This window comes from Misgurnus anguillicaudatus, chromosome 2 (assembly GCF_027580225.2).
Source record: "Misgurnus anguillicaudatus chromosome 2, ASM2758022v2, whole genome shotgun sequence".
Lineage (NCBI taxonomy): Eukaryota > Metazoa > Chordata > Actinopteri > Cypriniformes > Cobitidae > Misgurnus > Misgurnus anguillicaudatus.
In genome coordinates, this window is record NC_073338.2 from 15,717,130 (window position 1) to 15,724,425 (window position 7,296).

Below are 7,296 nucleotides of genomic sequence, written 5' to 3' on the forward strand. Positions count from 1 at the left end.
CGGTGAACTTTTGAATACTCCTCCTAGGGGATTCATGCAAATGACACCAAATGTGGTGATCATGATGTCAAGACATTGGACTTGCTAAATTGCGAAGGGATTTTTGATATCTCGAACGGTGTTGCCATGGCGAAGCGGCAAAGTCATGGTGAAATCAGAGAAACAGGAAGTGTCTAATATCTAAGGCAAAAAATGTCTTATTGTGATGACACGCGAGGTGTTTGTTCGTCTGAAGATTCCGATCGCATCGATGTGCCTATTGTAAGTCTCGGGTATAGCGCCACCACCAGGCGCCAGGAAGTGTTGCAGTCACAAAGGTTGATTTTTTTTGACAGTTCCATGTGATGTTCTTTTAAATACTCGTCCTAGAATGTTTATGCGATTGACACCAAAAGTGGTCAACATGATGCCAAGACATAGTAGATGATAAATTGCGAAGGGATTTTTGATATCTCAAACGTTGTTCCCATGACAACGCGTCAAACTTTACTTTCATTTTAAAGGCATATTTAAGCCCATGCAGTGAACTTTTCAATACTCCTTCTAGGATATTCATGCGATTGACACCAAACGTGGTCAACATGATGCCAAGACATTGGAGATGATAAAAAAGTGAAGGGATTTTTGATATCTCAAACGCTGTTCCCATGGCAACGCGTCAAACTTTTTACTTTCATTTTAAAGGCTTATTTAAGCCTGACAGTCGCATGCAATGTTCTTTTTAATACTCCTTCTAGGGAAATAATGCAATTCACACCAGAAGTTGTCAACATGATGCTGAGACATTGTAGACGCTAAATTGCGAAGGAATTTTTGACATCTCTAACGCTGTTCCCATGGCAACGTGTCAAACTTTACTTTTATGTCAGGCATATTTAAGGCTCTTGGTGTGCTTAGATTAACTTTAAATTTGGCACACACATCAGATTTGTCGGCTGTTAAGTGTTGACAAAAATGTCAGATAAAGGCGTGTCTATTTAGTGGCTCACTAGCGCCCCCATTTGTCTAAAATGTGGGGTTTCTTTTACCTACAGTACCTAAATGGGTCAGTAGCAGCATGATATTTACCCACTTGATGCACTTGCCCACCGTGCATCGTTTTCTCGGAGGCACCGTGTAGCGGTAAACAAACGTGCGAGGGCCCGCCATCGCTGCTTGCAGCTATATTTTTTTTTTTTATTTTTTTTTTTTTTTTCAACACTTGTGCTAATTTGGGAGCCTTAACATACTCGAAAAGTCTTGAAATTTGGCACACACGTCAGAGTCGCGTGCCACTAGGCTCATGCAAAGGCTGGAATACGGGCGTGGCAAGGGAGCTCTGTAGCGCCCCCTGTAATTCAAAAACAAACATTGGGGCACAGATCGGGCAAAAATGTACGCACATGTACGAGAGTTGGTACACATATAGATCTCATCGACCAGAACAACTTTCGCCCTCTAACATTTAAGCTCCGCCCAACAGGAAGTCGGCTATTTCGGATTGTTTAAAAAATGCATGCGGTGAACTTTTGAATACTCCTTCTAGGGGATTCATGGGATTGACACCAAACGTGGTGATCATGATGTCGAGACATTGTACTTGCTAAATTGCGAAGGGATTTTTGATATCTCGAACGGTTCTGCCATGGCGAAGCGACAAAGTCATGGCGAAATCAGAGAAACAGGAAGTGTCTAATATCTAAGGCAAAAAATGTCTTATTGTGATGACACGCGGGGTGTTTGTTCGTCTGAAGATTCCGATCGCATCGATGTGCCTATTGTGAGTCTCGGGTATAGCGCCACCACCAGGCGCCAGGAAGTGTGTCAGTCACAAAGGTGGATTTTTTTGACAGTTCCATTCGATGTTCTTTTAAATACTCCTTCTAGGATATTCATTCGATTGACACCAAAAGTGGTCAACATGATGCTGAGACATTGTAGATGATAAATTGCGAAGGGATTTTTGATATCTCGAATGCTGTTCCCATGGCAACGTGTCAAACTTTACTTTCATTTTAAAGGCATATTGAAGCCTTTCAGTTCCATGCAGTGAACTTTTAAATACTCCTTCTAGAATATTCATTCGATTGACACCAGAAGTGGTCAACATGATGCTGAGACATTGGAGATGCTAAATTGCGAAGGAATTTTTGACATCTCGAACGCTGTTCCCATGGCAACGCGTCAAACTTTACTTTTATTTAAGGCTTTTTTAAGGCTCTTGGCGTGTTTGGATTAACTTTAAATTTGGCACACACATCAGAGTTGTTGGCAGTTAAGTGTTGACAAAAAGGTCAGATAAAGGCGTGTCTATTTAGTGCCTGACTAGCCCCCCCCCCCGTTTCTCTAAAATGTGGGGTTTCTTTTACCTACAGTCCCCAAATGGGTCAGTAACAACATTAAATAGCCCACTGATATTTACCCACTTGAGGCCCTTGCCCACCGTGCATCGTTTTCTCGGACGCACCGTGTAGCGGAAAAATAACGTGCGAGGGCCCGCCATCGCTGCTTGCAGCTATATTTCTTTTTATTATTATTATTATTATTTTTTTTTTTTCAACACTTTTGGACATTTTGGGGGCCTTAACATACTCGAAAACTCTTGAAATTTGGCACAGACATCAGAGTCGTCCGTGATCGCCGAAAGCCAAAGGCTGGAACACGGGCGTGGCACGGGGGCTCTGTAGCGCCCCCTGTAATGCAAAAACAAACAGGAGTGCACAGATCGGGCAAACATGTACGCATATTTACGAAAGTTGGTACGCATATAGATCTCATCGACCCGAACAACTTTCGCCCTCTAACATTTTAGCTCCGCCCAACAGGAAGTCCGCCATTTTGGATTGTTTAAAAAATGCATGCGGTGAACTTTTGAATACTCCTCCTAGGGGATTCATGCAAATGACACCAAATGTGGTGATCATGATGTCAAGACATTGGACTTGCTAAATTGCGAAGGGATTTTTGATATCTCGAACGGTGTTGCCATGGCGAAGCGGTCATGGTGAAATCAGAGAAACAGGAAGTGTCTAATATCTAAGGCAAAAAATGTCTTATAGTGATGACACGCGGGGTGTTTGTTCGTCTGAAGATTCCGATCGCATCGATGTGCCTATTGTAAGTCTCGGGTATAGCGCCACCACCAGGCGCCAGGAAGTGTTGCAGTCACAAAGGTTGATTTTTTTGACAGTTCCATGTGATGTTCTTTTAAATACTCGTCCTAGAATGTTTATGCGATTGACACCAAAAGTGGTCAACATGATGCCAAGACATAGTAGATGATAAATTGCGAAGGGATTTTTGATATCTCAAACGTTGTTCCCATGACAACGCGTCAAACTTTACTTTCATTTTAAAGGCATATTTAAGCCCATGCAGTGAACTTTTCAATACTCCTTCTAGGATATTCATGCGATTGACACCAAACGTGGTCAACATGATGCCGAGACATTGGAGATGATAAAAAAGTGAAGGGATTTTTGATATCTCAAACGCTGTTCCCATGGCAACGCGTCAAACTTTTTACTTTCATTTTAAAGGCTTATTTAAGCCTGACAGTCGCATGCAATGTTCTTTTTAATACTCCTTCTAGGGAAATAATGCAATTCACACCAGAAGTTGTCAACATGATGCGAAGGAATTTTTGACATCTCTAACGCTGTTCCCATGGCAACGTGTCAAACTTTACTTTTATGTCAGGCATATTTAAGGCTCTTGGTGTGCTTAGATTAACTTTAAATTTGGCACACACATCAGATTTGTCGGCTGTTAAGTGTTGACAAAAACGTCAGATAAAGGCGTGTCTATTTAGTGGCTCACTAGCGCCCCCGTTTGTCTAAAATGTGGGGTTTCTTTTACCTACAGTACCTAAATGGGTCAGTAGCAGCATGATATTTACCCACTTGATGCACTTGCCCACCGTGCATCGTTTTCTCGGAGGCACCGTGTAGCGGTAAACAAACGTGCGAGGGCCCGCCATCGCTGCTTGCAGCTATATTTTTTATTTTTTTTTTTATTATTTTTTTCAACACTTTTGGGCATTTTGGGGGCCTTAACATACTCGAAAACTCTTGAAATTTGGCACAGACATCAGAGTCGTCCGTGATCGCCGAAAGCCAAAGGCTGGAACACGGGCGTGGCACGGGGGCTCTGTAGCGCCCCCTGTAATGCAAAAACACACAGGAGTGCGCAGATCGGGCAAACATGTACGCACATGTACGAAAGTTGGTACACATATAGATCTCATCGACCCGAACAACTTTCGCACTCTAACCTATTAGCTCCGCCCAACAGGAAGTCGGCCATTTTGGATTGTTTAAAAAATCCATGCAGTGAACTTTTGAATACTCCTTCGAGGGAATACATGGGATTGACACCAAACGTGGTGATCATGATGTCGAGACATTGTACTTGCTAAATTGCGAAGGGATTTTTGATATCTCGAACGGTTCTGACATGGCAAGGCGACAAAGTTGTGGCGAAATCAGAGAAACAGGAAACGTCTAATATCTAAGGCAAAAAATGTCTTATAGTGATGACACGCGGGGTGTTTGTTCGTCTGAAGATTCCGATCGCATCGATGTGCCTATTGTAAGTCTCGGGTATAGCGCCACCACCAGGCGCCAGGAAGTGTGTCAGTCACAAATCTTGATTTTTTTGACAGTTCTATCCGATGTTCTTTTAAATACTCCTTCTAGGATATTAATGCGATTGACACCAAAAGTGGTCAACATGATGCCGAGACATTGTAGATGATAAATTGCGAAGGGATTTTTGATATCTCGAATGTTGTTCCTATGGCCACGGGACAAATTTTACTTTCATTTTAAAGGCTAATTTAAGCATTACAGTTGCATGCGATGTTCTTTTAAATACTCCTTCTAGGTAAATAATGTTATTGACACCAGAAGTGGTCAACATGATGCTGAGACATTGTAGATGCTAAATTGTGAAGGGATTTTTGATATCTTGAACGCTGTTCCCATGGCAACGTGTCAAGCTTTACTTTCATTTTTACACATATTTAAGACTGACAGTTACATGCTGTGAACTTTTGAATACTCCTCGTATGGGATTCATGCGATTGACACCAAAAGTGGTCAACATGATGCTGAGACATTGTAGATGCTAAATTGCGAAGGAATTTTTGACACCTCGAACGCTGGTCCCATGGCAACACGTCAAACTTTACTTTTATTTCAGGCATATTTAAGGCTCTTTGCGTGCTTAGATTAAATTTAAATTTGCCACACACATCAGAGTTGTCGGTTGTTAAGTGTTGACAAAAAGTCAGATAAAGGCATGTCTATTTAGTGTCTCACTAGCGCCCCCGTTTGTCTAAAATGTGGGGTTTCTTTTACCTACAGTACCTAGATGGATCAGTAGCAACATGAAATAGTCCACTGATATTAACCCACTTGATGCACATGCCCACCGTGCATCGTTTTCTCGGAGGCACTGTGTGGCGGTAAAATAACGTGCGAGGGCCCGCCATCGCTGCTTGCAGCTATATTTTTAGGGCCCGAGCACCGAGGAGCAGGCCAGAATGGCCTGCACCGAAAGGTGCGAAGCCCTATTGTTTTTGCTCGGATTTATTCTTTTTTTTTATTTTTAGGGCCCGAGCACCGAGGAGCAGGCCAGAATGGCCTGCACCGAAAGGTGCGAAGCCCTATTGTTTTTGCTCAAATTTATTATTTTTTTTTATTTTTATTTTTATTTTTATTTTTATTTTTTTTAACACTTTTGGGCATTTTGGGTGCCTTAACATACTCGAAAACTCTTGAAATTTGGCACAGACGTTAGAGTCGTCCGTCATTGCGAACAGACAAAGGCTGGAACACGGGCGTGGCACGGGGGCTCTGTAGCGCCCCCTGTAATGCAAAAACAAACAGTAGTGCGCAGATCGTGCAAACATGTACGCACATGTACGAAAGTTGGTACGCATATAGATCTCATCGACCCGAACAACTTTCGCCCTCTAACATTTTAGCTCCGCCCAACAGGAAGTCCGCCATTTTGGATTGTTTAAAAAATGCATGCGGTGAACTTTTGAATACTCCTCCTAGGGGATTCATGCAAATGACACCAAATGTGGTGATCATGATATCAAGACATTGGACTTGCTAAATTGCGAAGGGATTTTTGATATCTCGAACGGTGTTGCCATGGCGAAGCGGCAAAGTCATGGCGAAATCAGAGAAACAGGAAGTGTCTAATATCTAAGGCAAAAAATGTCTTATAGTGATGACACGCGGGGTGTTTGTTCGTCTGAAGATTCCGATCGCATCGATGTGCCTATTGTAAGTCTCGGGTATAGCGCCACCACCAGGCGCCAGGAAGTGTTGCAGTCACAAAGGTTGATTTTTTTGACAGTTCCATGTGATGTTCTTTTAAATACTCCTCCTAGAATGTTCATGCGATTGACACCAAAAGTGGTCAACATGATGCCAAGACATAGTAGATGATAAATTGCGAAGGGATTTTTGATATCTCGAACGTTGTTCCCATGACAACGCGTCAAACTTTACTTTCATTTTAAAGGCATATTTAAGCCCTTCAGTTGCATGCAGTGAACTTTTCAATACTCCTTCTAGGGAAATAATGCGATTCACACCAGAAGTTGTTAACATGATGCTGAGACATTGTAGACGCTAAATTGCGAAGGAATTTTTGACATCTCTAACGCTGTTCCCATGGCAACGTGTCAAACTTTACTTTTATGTCAGGCATATTTAAGGCTCTTGGTGTGCTTAGATTGACTTTAAATTTGGCACACACATCAGATTTGTCGGCTGTTAAGTGTTGACAAAAACGTCAGATAAAGGCGTGTCTATTTAGTGGCTCACTAGCGCCCCCGTTTGTCTAAAATGTGGGGTTTCTTTTACCTACAGTACCTAAATGGGTCAGTAGCAGCATGATATTTACCCACTTGATGCACTTGCCCACCGTGCATCGTTTTCTCGGAGGCACCGTGTAGCGGTAAACAAACGTGCGAGGGCCCGCCATCGCTGCTTGCAGCTATATTTTATTATTATTTTTATTTTTTTTAACACTTTTGGGCATTTTGGGTGCCTAAACATACTCGAAAACTCTTGAAATTTGGCACAGACATCAAAGTCGTCCGTCATTGCAGAAAACCAAAGGCTGGACAACGGGCGTGGCTCAGGGGCTCTGTAGCGCCCCCTGTAATGCAGAAGAAACCATTGATGCACAGATCGGGCAAAAATGTACGCACATGTACGAGCATTGGTACGCTTATAGATCTCATCGACCCGAACAACTTTCGCCCTCTAACATTTAAGCTCCGCCCAACAGGAA